The sequence below is a fragment of the Chlorocebus sabaeus genome, unplaced genomic scaffold (genome assembly GCF_047675955.1).
Source record: "Chlorocebus sabaeus isolate Y175 unplaced genomic scaffold, mChlSab1.0.hap1 unalloc_scaffold_388, whole genome shotgun sequence".
NCBI lineage: Eukaryota > Metazoa > Chordata > Mammalia > Primates > Cercopithecidae > Chlorocebus > Chlorocebus sabaeus.
In genome coordinates this window covers 204606-217500 of record NW_027327690.1, presented here as the reverse complement: position 1 = coordinate 217500, position 12895 = coordinate 204606, and the positions used below count along the sequence as shown (strand labels likewise).

Genomic DNA, 12895 nt, shown 5'->3' with positions numbered 1-12895 from the left:
TTGTAAAAAACAAAATAGTACCTGATAAACACTGAGTCCCCCTACTCCCACTCCGCAGTCTACATGGACTTCCTTTCATGGTGATACGATGAGACCTGATCGACTCCTTTCGTTCGCTGGAGTGGTGGGTAATAATAGCTACAGATAACTCACCTTCAGTGGGCATTTACCATGTGACAGCGTCTGTGCTCCAGGCAGACTACATGAAGTGGGTCTTAAGGCTTTTTATTACAATGCTATGGGTGAACACAGTAATTTTTAACATGTTGCAAATGATAGAACTGCAACTGAGAGAAGCAAAGCTCCTTGCTCAAACTCATGACAGAATTCCCGAGAGAGAGAGAGAGAGAGAGAACACTTTTAAAACAATTGTTGTTATAGTCAGGTGATTTATGATCATTTGAAGAAATAGTGCATTCAGTGAATACATTTCAGGGTCTGGTACAGTCTGGGAGCTGTTCCTGAAAATGCACTGGGCTAGAGATAAGGGAGAGGTCCATTGGCCCTGGGCCCCAGGTGCAAGGAGGGAGGTCCCGGGGAAAGGGGGCATGGAGAGGAGGTCTCTGAACAAACCTTGCAACATCCATTTCTGCTAAGTCCGGTCCGAGGTCTGGTTCTTGACATGTACACTTTTCAGAGATACTTGGTTTCGATTTTTATCGTGGCTCAGCTGAGCAGCCATGGTTTCAAACTGCCTGGAGATGTGGTCTGGCAGGCCAGTGCTATGCCCATCCTTCCCACTCCTGCAGGAGGGGAGTCATCCTGGGACTAGAGGGCTTCGCCTGTAATCAGCTATCTCATAATAAGTGGATTTGATGCTGGTTTCGCTAAGTCAGGAAACTTCTCATTTGGAAGGAAAACTGATATTTGTTTTTGGGTTTTGCTGAGGAGTCACAGGGTTTAGAGCAGGGACTGGAAGTTTGTTGAGACACACGTGAGAGCACTCAAACATCTTCCATGAAACGTGGAAATAAACAGTGTTCCAGAGAGGTCCCTGGCTTTGGGATATAAATATTTCTGTAACAGAATGGTACTGGATGTCTGCTGAATTTTTTTCTCTGCTATTTTGGCAAGTTTTATTTGGGTGTGTTTCTCCTGTACAGCAGGTATGACATCAGTTTTTGCCAACAAGTATTTACAGCCCTTGGTACCTCCTATGTGGGTCACTTTTGTGCTGTGGTTTCTTTGGGGGAAATTGTAGGTCTCCTACCCAAAGCACATTGCCCATTTCAAAGTGCTCCTGGTTTCTGAACACCTGTGGCAGTGCCTTCCATGTGGGTGAAGCCAGCCGAGAAAGTATCCCTCCCCAGGGGGTGGGGACTGGTGATTGCCTGAGTGAGGAGGCCAGGTATGAGCCCTGTTCTAAAACTTGTGACCGACTGCTTTTCCTTCCCCTCCTCTCCCTCCTATTTTTCCACCACCCCAACTTTTTAAAAATTTCTTATAAAAAATTAAGCAAGTATTTCGGTTTCCTTTATTCGCTATTCCTTGCTAATCGTATGCAGAGTGAGCCTGGGACAGTGGAAAGGAAAGTTGTACTTAGCTTCAGATGATCCTACCAGTCCCGCGTTGAGGGGCTTCCGCCAGGCGGCATTGTCAAGTGGAGTTGTGGAGATTCTCCTTTCAGCCCTCAGCGTTAACCAGCAGAGGCAGGTGGTACTTATTCCTGGTTAATGTTGAGGAAGTTGAGCTCAAAGTGGCTAAGGGAACTTCCCAAAGTCACATAGGAAGTAGCAGATTAGAACCAAACACAGATTGTCTCTGAATCAGGCAGGTTGTTAGGTTACAAAATGGGCTCTTAGTTTTTGGAGGTCAAATAGCTGAACAGACACAGATATTTCTTTTTTCTTCTTTTTTTTTTTTTTTTTTTTTTTTAGCTAGGGTTTTGCTTTGCTGCCCAGGCTGGTCAAGGCTCAAGCTGTGCTCCTGCCTTAGCGTTCTGAGTGCTGGGCTTACAGGTTTGTGTCACCACACCCAATCGAACAGACATTTCTTTAAAGAAGACATACAAATGGCCAAAAAATATGTGAGAAAAATGCTCAGCATCACTTATAATCAGAGAAATGCAAATCAAAACCGCAGTGAGGTATCATCTCACCTGTTAGGATGAGTATTATCAAAAAGACAAAAAGTAACAAGTGCTGGCGAGGATATGGAGACAACGGAAGCTCTTACACACTGTAGGAGGGTGTAAACTAGAGCAGCTGGCTGGGCATGGGGCACACGCTGACATCCCAGCACTTTGGGAGGCCGAGGCGGGCAGATTACCTGATATCAGGAGTTGGAAACCAGCCGGCCAACATGGTGAAACCCCATCTCTACTAAAAACACAAAAATTAGCTGGGAGCGGTGGATCATACCTGTAATCCCAGCACTGTTGGGCGGCTGAGGTGGGCGGGTCACTTGAGCCCAGGAGTTCAAGACCAGCCTGGCCAACGTGGTGAAACCCCATCTCTACTAAAAAATACAAAAATTCACCAGGTGCAGTGGCGGGCGCCCATAATCCCAGCTACTCAGGAGGCTGAGGCATGAGAACCACTGGAACCCGGGAGGTGGATGCTACAGTAAGCAAGCCGAGATTGCACCACTGTATTCCAGCCTGGGCCACAGTGAGACTCTGTCTCGAAGAGAAAAAAGAAAAAGAGTAAGAGTAAGTTATGGCACCCACTATGGCAAACAGTATGGAGGTTCCTCAGAAAACTGCAAATGAAATTACAGTGTGATCCAGCAGTCCCACTACAGTGTAGATACCCAAAGAAAAGGAAATCAGTGTCGGAGGGGCATCCGCACCTCTATGTTTCCTCCAGCACTGTTCACCATAGCCAAGATACGGAATCAGCCTCGGTGTCCAATAGCAGATGATGGATAGAGAAAATGTGGTGTTTATGCACAATGCAGTACTATTCAGCCATTACACAGGATGAAGTCCTGTTATTCTCAGCTACGTGGATGGAATTGGAAGATACTATGAAATAAGCCAGGGACAGGAAGTTACACAGCACATGTTCTCTTATGTGGAAGGCAAAAAAGAGTGGATCTCATTTGAGTTGAAAGTAGACATAGGATCCTAGAGGGTGAGAAGGGTGGGGGAAGAGGAAGATAGGGAGAAATTTGTTAAAGGATACAAAATTATAGCTGGATAGTAATAAGTTCTAGTGTTCTGTAACATAGGATGACTATAGTTAACAAGAACATTTAGTTTCAGGCTGGGCGCGGTGGCTCATGCCTGTAATCCTAGCACTTTGGGAAGCTGAGGTGAGTGGATCACCTGAGGTCAGGAGTTTGAGACCAGCCTGGCCAACATGGTGAAACCCCGTCTCTACTAAAAATACAAAAATTAGCTGGCCATAGTGGTGGGTGCCTGTAACCCCAGCTACCAGGGAGGCTGAAGCAGGAGAATAACTTGAACCTAGGAAGGAGATGTTGCAGTGAGCTGGGATCACACCACTCCCTCTAGCCTGGGCAACAGAGCAAGACTTTGTCTCAAAAAAAAAAAAAAAAAAAAAAATATATATATATATATATAGTTCCAGATAATTGGAGGAAGGGTATTGAACGTTACCAACACAAAGAAATGATAAATGTTTGAGATGGTGGATATGCTAATTATGCTGAACACATACATTACATGTATTATAACATCACTCTGTGTACTCCATACATATGTACAGTACACAATTATGTGTCAATTAAAAAAGAAAAAGCTGAACTTAGATTGGAATGGCTATGAAGTAGCTAGCTTTTTCACATTTTTGATATAGACCCTAGGCATTTATTTTAAGTAAACTACTCTTGGCTTCAGGAAATGTTTAGTATTTGAGTTTTAACCTTGCATTTTATAATATAGAGAAGTAAAACTGTAGGTTTACTTTGGATACGGTCATAGGGGTTTGCAGTGATGACTTTTTTATGTAATAAGGGGGAAATGTACCTTAATTAATAGGTATACATGCTCATTTTTCTTACTCTTACACATTTTTAGTTGTTGTCCCGGCATTGTGATACTTATGTAAACAGTATGCAATATCTTAGGTAGGAATCAGAATTTTAAGGTAAGAATACTTAGAGTTATATATTTTCAAACTTTCAAACTGGACATTTTACATGTCCATTATATAACAGTAATTAAATTTGAAAAAGACAATACCTGTCTTTAATATGGGTAAAGCTCTAGGATTTTTTTTTTTTGAGACAACGTCTGACTTTCTCCCAGGCTGGAGTGTAGTGGTGCGATCATGGCTCACTGCAGCCTCAGCCTCATAGGCTCGAGAGATCCTCCCACCTCAGCCTCCCAAGTAGCTGGGACCACAGGTGTACAACACCATGCCCAGCTAATGTTTAAAATTTTTGCAGAGACAGGGCCTCCCTCTGTTGCTCAGGCTGGTCTGGAATTCATGGGTTCAAGTGATTCTCCTGCTTCATCCTCCCAAAGTGCTGTGATTACAGGCATGTACCACTGCCTGGCCCCATATAAGTGGGATGATGACTTGAGCCTAGGAGTTCCAGACCAGCCTGGGTAACATGGCTCAAGACCCTGTCTCTACAAAAACTAAAAAAATGAACTGGTCATGGTGGCACCTGCCTGTGGTCCCAGCTACTCCAGAAGACTGAGGCAGGAGGATAACTTGAGCCCAGGAGTCGAGGCTGCAGTGAGCTCTGATCTTGTCATTGCATTCCAGCCTGGGTGACAGAGTGAGACCTTGTCTCTTAAAAAAAGTTACTGACTACCTGATTATTCATAGGAAAAATAACCTGAACTCTGATCTAAACCTCATACCTCGTACAAAAATTAACTCAAAATAGATCATGGATTAAAATGTGAAATACAAAATAAAGATGAAAGGAGGAGATAGAGACTGGGAGAAACTATTTGCAAACCACATGTCTGATAAAGTACTCATATCTATAATATATAAAGAACTATCCAAATTTAGCAGTGAAACCAAATCATCTAGTTTGAAAATGAATAGGAGACCTGAAGAGACATTTCAGATAACATATAAGCACATGAAAAGATGTTCAACATCATGAGCCATCAGAAAAATGAACACTAAAGCTACGTCACTATACACCTATCAGAATGCATAAAATAAAAAGTAGTAACAAGACCAATGTTGGTGAGGATGCAGGGAAACCGGATCACTCACACTTGGCTGGTGGGAATGGAAGACGGTACAGCCATTCTGGAAAACAGCTTGACAGTTTCTTAAAAAACTAAATGTACAATTGCCGTAGGAGGCAGCATTCACATTCATGAGCTGTTATCCCAGAGAAATGAGGACTTGTGTTCACACAAAAGCCTATATGTATCTGTTCATAGCAGCATTATTTATAAAGGCTGGAAACTGGAAACAACCTGGAGACTGCTCAGCAGGTGAATGGTTAAACAAACTGCTGCACCCAGGCCCCAGGTACCACTCTGTAGTAGTTAATGACATCCTTGTTCATCAGTCTTTCAAACTAGAAACCACCATCATGCTTAATCCCCTTTTTTCCATCCTGGGTCTGAGTGGACTTCATTTTGCATTTCTTTCCAATGCATTTTCCCTCTGTCCTTTCTGTTTGCGCCTCATGCCTCATTTGAACCGTTGTAAGAGCCCCCGAATTGTTTCTCTGCCTCATCATGGAATCCTTTCTACACTTCATGCCCCACATTGCCATTGGAGCAATCTTTCCAGAACATGAACAAACTAACTTAAAAGAAATATCCCAGGTAGCCTTCCAAATAAGTATAAGCTTTCTGTTAGAAGTTTGACTTCTTGTCTATAGGGAACCCCAGGACTTTAGAGAGACGGATTTGCTGTCTGCATTTTAAGATCAGCCAGAAATCCCTGGAGGGGCCCATGTGGAATAGTGGCACAAATACCGGTTCTAGAATCAGAAGCCCTCATATCCTGGTTCTAACACTAGCTGGATGTTCTTGGGAAAGTTTTGATTTCATAACCTCAGAAACTCCATTTCTTAAGAAATGGAGATGAGAAAACATACTCAAGGGATCACACAAGGCTGCTGGGAGGAGCAGATGAGGGGTATGATGAACATGCTGTGTAATCCTTGAAGTACGTCGTATGTGTGAGAAGTGGAGCTGTGTGGATAACGGTTCTGGAATCATTGTATGAAGACGATGGAAAGCACATTCGTAGTTCTGCCTGATGATACCACTGGGCACCTGTGTTGTACATGCCTGCAACATGGGTGAGGCCCGGGTCAGTACAGCTCACAGTTTGGTTTTCATGCAGTTAGAAAGGCCCGAGAGGACCCTTCCCCCTCCAGCTGTAGGAAGGAGGCGGCTGTCTCCTGCCTCTATTTGGTGGGATTGTCTGTGGCTCCTTGGTGACAGGAATGCAGGGAGTGGGGGAAGAAAGCCAGCCTGACTGCTCGCTAGTCACCCTTCCCCCAGGAAGGAGTGGAGGGGTCATTTCGTGGTAACTTGCCAAGTCTTTCTTAACCCATCTGCTCTTTGACATGACCAGCATGACAAGTAAAAGACGCGTTAGAGACAGATGGGCTGTGTGTCCCGTGCGTTTATGGCTTTGTGGCCTCAGAGCTGCCAGAACTCGATAGCTTTCTGGGCAACGGTGGGTCAGCCAAGGGGCTGAAAATAGTGAGAAGAAGAAAATTCCCCCTCGCTGCTCTGGTCTGGGAGTGATTACTGAGGAGAGCGGCATGGAGGCCCCAGCCGTGGGGTCCCTCTCAAGCACACCCTCACCGCAGTGGGAATGCGGGTCTCAACCTCCCTAGGCCTCCGTGATTTTCGTCTGTCACATACTCACCTCCAGCAGGGACGTCTATGGTGATGAGATGAGGGAGCATCATAGCACATGTGGCGCTTAGTAGGCTTGCGGTGAGTGGACTCTGGCGTCAGTGGAACAGGAGACTGGGAGCTGCATGTGGACGCACTCACGTGCTGGTGTCATGGGTGGACAGAGGAGAGAGGGACGCTCTGCAGTTCTCCTTTTGGTCTGTCACCCCCGCTGTTGTGAGCAGAATCCGTGAGTGTATTCTGTTGCCCCAGTCAACTTAGTAGGCTGTTTGCTCAATTTTCTGCTTCCACTTTTGATTTCTTATGAATGGGAAAAGGAATACTTCAGTTACTTTTCTGGTTGATGGCATACATTCCTTGATATCACCTTAATGCTTTTTGATTTCTATGTATTTTGGATGCTGGAGCTTGCCTGACATCTGTGTTTTTATGCCTCACCCTCTCGCGTAACTGTTGGCCACACCAGGACCAGAGACAAGTGACCAGACCGATTGATAGCAGGGCTAGGACTGGAATTCCCCAGCCTTTTGATGCCCAGCAGGCTCTGTTTTCTGTATTACACTGCTCTTCCCTGTTTCGACCCCTGTTAGGACAGTGGATGGGCGCTTTTGGGGGTGTGCTAGAAGTATGGCAGATGCCTCAGACTGGCATTTTTCTCTGACTTTGAATTCTCATGGCTCAGAGTCAGTCTCTAGGCTACTGACTGGGAAGATACAGGAAGCTGTTCCGCATGGCAAACGATGCCAGGGCATTTTTTTCACCCGGCAATTTGTTTGGTTTGGACTGGAATAAATCTCTGATGTTGTTTTATTTGCCAATATTATTAGTTAGTGGAGCCTGACTTGCTAACTTAGCCCGATTCATAGTGCTTAGAATCTCAGTGAGTGTGTGTTGATCTGAGTGGAAGTGTGAGAGCATCTTGCACAGTGGTTTGCAAACCTAGCTGCATCTGGATGGCTGTGAAAAAAGCATGCTTGCTTACTCCTGACCAGTTGAAATAGAACCTGTAGGAATGGAGCCTGGGCAGCTCTAGTGCTGTTAAAAACCCCCAGGTGGTTCTGATATACCGTAAAGGTTGAGATCCACTGATCCACAGTGAATTGGAGTCCTGGATCATAGACATGCCTTATGCTTTCACTAGCTTAGAATGGCTCTTGTGCTTTAGAACTGTGAAAAAAAAAGTGTTACCCAAACAAATGTGGAAACAGCCTAAATGCCACATCCTGTTACTACCTGCCATCAAGTATATTTCCCAGTTATTCACTCTATTCTGATCTCAACCCATTCCACCTTTTCTTCATGGAACAATAATTTGACAGTTGGTTATGCAGAACCAGAGTAAGTCTAGTTTGATTGGCGGGAAACGATTTTGGGTATGAAGTACTCTTTAGGCATTGATTGAACTCTTGTTTGTACCACTGCTGTGCTGGACAGTTTATAAATATTACTTCTTTAAACAAGGCCTATAGAGTCAGGCTGCCTGGGTTTTGCTAAGTAGTTGTGTCATTTGGGGTAAGTTTTTAAGCTTATATAAACCTGACTTTCATCTATGAAATGGGATGACAAGGGGTCATTATCATCTCACAGGATCGTGCAAATGTGTGTGTAAAGTGCTTAGTTTCGTGCCTAACACATAATAACTAGTTAATAAAGTTATTACACCATCATCGTCATATTTAAATGTAAATATTAAGAGCTAATAAATTTGTAAAAGGTACTATACCTTTACCCCTTGACTACTTTAGTTTTAAGTGGTTGGGTTAATTTATGCCTTAAATATTGGCCTCTTGAATACCTTGAATTTCAATTGAACGTAGCCAGAGGATGTCATAATTGGACCATTGCCTCTGGAAGTTGGAGCTTTGTTTGTTCGTTTGCTTTCACTTCCTGCACTAAGCAAGTGGCTGTGCACACCTTTATGGTGACTTCTGGTACTGGGGAATCAAAGCTTCATTCGCTGATTTGGAGGAGATGATCTTATGCTATATGAAGCACTCAGACTTTGTTAACTGTGTACCATCCAGACAAGACCAGGTGCTTCCCATGGCAGCCTGTCCTTTTCTTAGCTCTCTCATCAATCTAGCCTGTTCCTTCTATTCCGCTTTATACTAGAACTTCTCTTTGAACAAGGAATGTTGTTTTGTCACTGCTAGGTCTCCAGCAATTAGTAATGCCTAGCACATACTAGGTGCCTCCTGAATGTTAATAGGTGATAATCTAGCAGAACACAAGATAAGTCTGCAGGTTGAGATTTAAGCTGTGTGGTATGAACGCTGCATTGGCAAACTTATTAAATCAATTTTGTTAATACAAGTTTAACATATTTTAGTATCTGACTTAATTCAGGAATCATTTACCGAGTGTCTTCTAGGCCAGACACTGGGGACAGAAAGGTAATAATAAATGATCCCTGCCTCACGCATAGGAAGTCTAGTGCGATGGACAGACACGTGCCAATGGCTGCCATGGAATATGGTGAACATTAAGGTAAAGGGGCACCCTGTGTGCCCTTGGAGCACAGAGCAGGGTTTGTGTTCTGGGAACATGGGCTCCATGTGAAAACACAATTTAAATTTTCTTTTTTCTTTTTCTTTCTTTCTTTCTTTTTTTTTTTTTTTTTTTTGAGACAGTCTTGCTCTGTGGTCCAGGCTGGAGTACAGTGGTGTGATCTCGGCTCACTGCAACGTGCTTCCCCCAGATTCAAGCGATTCTCGTGCCTCAGCCTCCCGAGTAGCTGGGATAACAGGTGTGCTCCACCACGCCTCGCTAATTTTTGCATTTATAGTAGGAATGGAGTTTCACCATGCTGGCCGGGCTGGTCTTGGACTCCTGACATCAGGTGATCCTCCCACCTCCGCCTTCCAATGTTCTGGAATTATAGGCATGTATGTATTCATCCTTTTAAATATCTGCGGGTAGCACTTAACTTTAAATGGGTACTAATTAAACTATTGAATGACTTTAGTATGGATTGAATGACTTTGCTTGGGCCTCGTTTTTAATTTCCTTCATTAGAGGAAAAAAAAAATGCACGTTGAATATCCCTCATCCAAACTGCTTGGAACCAGAAGTGTCTCAGATTTCTTTAGATTTTTGGATTTTTGAATATTTGTATTATACTTGCTGGTTGAGCATCCTGAATTCAAAAATCCAGAGTCTGAGCTGTTCCAATGAACATTTCGTTAAGCGTCACGTCAGCACTCAAAAGTTGTGGATTTCAGAGTTTCTGGTTAGGGAGACTCATCCTGTATGGGTGCTGGAATGTCGCAGGAGTTCTGGACCAGAGGTTGGGTGACTAGGGTTTGGTTTTCGCTTTGTTACTAAACAGGCTGTTTTCTTCCATAAGCTCTGCTTTAGATCCCCCGGTTGTCAAAGAAGGGAATGGGCCATCTGATGTTTAAGGCCTCTGTTAGTTCTGACTTGGAGACACCTGGCTTCAGTTCATCTTCCTTAGGAGTGGACAAAGAATATGGGAATTTTGAAATTGTTAGTCAACATCTACAGGGTCGTTGCAGCCTGGTTTTGAGTAAAGGTCATCTTTAGTGAGCCCAGGGAGAAACAGTGGTTTAACTGTCAGCTGAGAGGGGTACGCAGTCCTATTAATTTTCCTCTGTGTTAGTGAAAGCATTGTTAAGGGTCACAGCGTTAGTGGAGCTGGCTGGAAAGAGGAGGAGAACTCACTGTTACAGGTTATATTGAATGTCTTTTCAGTCACTAAATGCTTTTTATGATATGTTTTTTGGGATTTCAGTGTTGTATGATTTCTCTGTGTTAAGCACAGGAAATTTAACATCAGCAAAAAAGAATGCTCTTTCTTTTTTTTTTTTTTTTTCTTTGAGATGGACTTTCGCTCTTGTCGCCCAGGCTGGAGTGCAGTGGCGTGATCTCAGCTCACTGCAACCTCGACCTCCTGAGTTCAAGGGATTTTCCTGCCTCAGCCTCCTGAGTAGCTGGAATTACAGGTGCCTGCCAGCATGCCCGGCTAATTTTTGTATTTTTAGTACAGATGGGGCTTTGCCATGTTGGCCAGGCTGTTCTTGAACTTCTGACCTCAGGTGATCTTCCTGCCTCGGTTTCCCAAATTGCTGTGATTACAGGCATGCGCCGCCATGCCTGGCCTTGAATGTTCTTTCTATGGGAATCTACGAAAGCCAGCTTTTGAGTCTAGTGGCAGAAAACCTCTTCTTCATTGTTTAGCTGTGCTGTGAGCTTGGAGGGCTTCAAGTCCAGCTGAAAAAGCTGTAGTATTTTAGGTCAGTTGGCTGTCTTGGAGAACTTCATGAGCACTGGGCTGGAGTGATACTGTCAGAGTTCATGAGCTGTTTGAGACTCTCAAAGCCTAGATACTGGGGTTGCCCAAATACGTCAGCTGGACTCACTATTTGTCTCGGGAGTCGGGGGATGGAAAATGCTGTGGTCTTAACTCTGCTCTTAATTTTACAGTGCTGCTATTAACGCTAAGAATGATTTCATAAGTTTGCATTTTGCTTTGTAATTCACAGAGAATTTTAAAATCCGTTATCTGATTCCCTTAGCAGTTCTGTGAAAAAGGTAGAGCACTTTCATATCTTCTGTTTTCCCATGATTCTCTTGTGGCTCACAGAAGCTAAGAGCCTTCACCAAGGTCATAGGGTGAATGAGTCGCAGAGCTGCGAGTAGAGGCTCAGGCTTCTAGTGACCCTGTTTCTTCCTTGATAGCTCGCTCTGGTGGCGCTATGTTCAGGTAACTGCGCATGCTCGGTTTGGTCTTTTGTAAATCCCTGCCCCATTTCGGGGGAGGTTCTTGGGAGGCTTCTATTCGTTTTGGAGCATTTAAGTATCTTGTCCTCTCTCCCTCTTCCCAGATGCATGGGCAGTTCTGCAGGCCCCCAGGCTGGCCCTTGTGCGTGGGGGCGTCTCCTGCCTCCACGTTGCTTGCATGCCCCCTTCTGAAGGTGCTCTTCCCCGCATGGAACCCCCTCGTGCTGCCTCCACACTGCAGGCTGTTCGGTAAATGTTCCTAAGTCAGCATCGTTGTTTTCTAGAAATGGGACGGGGTATGGATGCCAAGTTCTTTTCTGTGTGAAGTCTTCGATTGTATCATCTTGCCTTCCCTGTGTGTGCTCCTTGAGGTTGTCGCTGTGCTGTGGTCATCTGTGTTCCCTAGGGTGCCTCCCTTGGAGTCCTGGCGGTATTAGACATGTAGTCAGTGTTCACAGCCTAAATGAAAGAAAGGCCAACAGAGTCATTAAATCTGGAAAATGACAAGTGAGGGAAAGGAATTTTTATTGGAGGCATGTGAAAAAGAAATCTTTTTAGCAAAGTTGACCTGTTTCTCAACTGAAGTTGAATTTCAGCTCAGAAAAGCAGCTGTGTGCCCAGATGGCTTTGGGATTTCAGTTTGTGACAGATGAATTGAATTTGTTGTTGTATGAATGTGTTATCCTTTTGTGGTTTTATTAGGCCTTTCTCCCAAACGGAATCGATTTTTCTATAAAACTCACACTTCCTTTTTGAGAAGTGTAACACCAATTGTATGGGATGGTCTCCCAAAAGATTACCAGCCAGGAACCGAACACACTGCCTGAGACTCACGGCCCCTGGTTTCTGCCTGTGCAGCTGCAGGGCAGAGAGGCACGCTCGAGCTGAAATCAAGACGCATGTCTGCATCTTCTCTTTCTTGACTGCTGTTTCGTCTCTGAGCTGGCCTGCCTTCAACGTCTAGGAGCTTGGTGGGTGTAGACACATTACGGTATGGAGGAGGGATATGGCGTTGACACAGCCAGGAGACTCGCTGAAGTCTCTGTTCTCTTCCTGCTCACTGCTCTCACTTTGTATGAGTCACATTTGTAGGGCTGTGCACAGTGGCTTACACCTGTAATCCCAGCACTTTGGGAGGCCAACCTGGGAGGATCTCTTGAGCCCAGAGTTTGGAACCAGTCTGGGCAACATGGTGAAAGCCCATCCCTACAAAAAATAAAAATTAAAAAATTAGCCAGGTGTATTGGCTTATGCCTGTAATCCCAGCTACTGGAGAGGCTGAGGTGCGAGAATCACTTGAGCCCGGGAAGTCGAGGCTGCAGTGAACCATCATCACGCCACTGCACTCCAGCCTGGTCAGAGCAAGACCTTGTCTCAAAACAGACAAAAACA

The 12895-nt window shown here is 44.6% G+C and overlaps 1 long non-coding RNA gene across 1 annotated transcript in view; it reads right to left on the bottom strand.

Annotated features, from left to right (window-relative positions):
* LOC140711241 (uncharacterized) overlaps nt 1-9869 on the bottom strand; it is a 34301-nt gene extending 24432 nt beyond the window's left edge. The window contains exon 1 of the long non-coding RNA XR_012092402.1: nt 6774-9869. This is a non-coding gene — a long non-coding RNA (uncharacterized lncRNA). The remainder of the gene's footprint in view (nt 1-6773) is intronic.
* Between the last annotated feature and the right edge of the window lie 3026 nt (nt 9870-12895).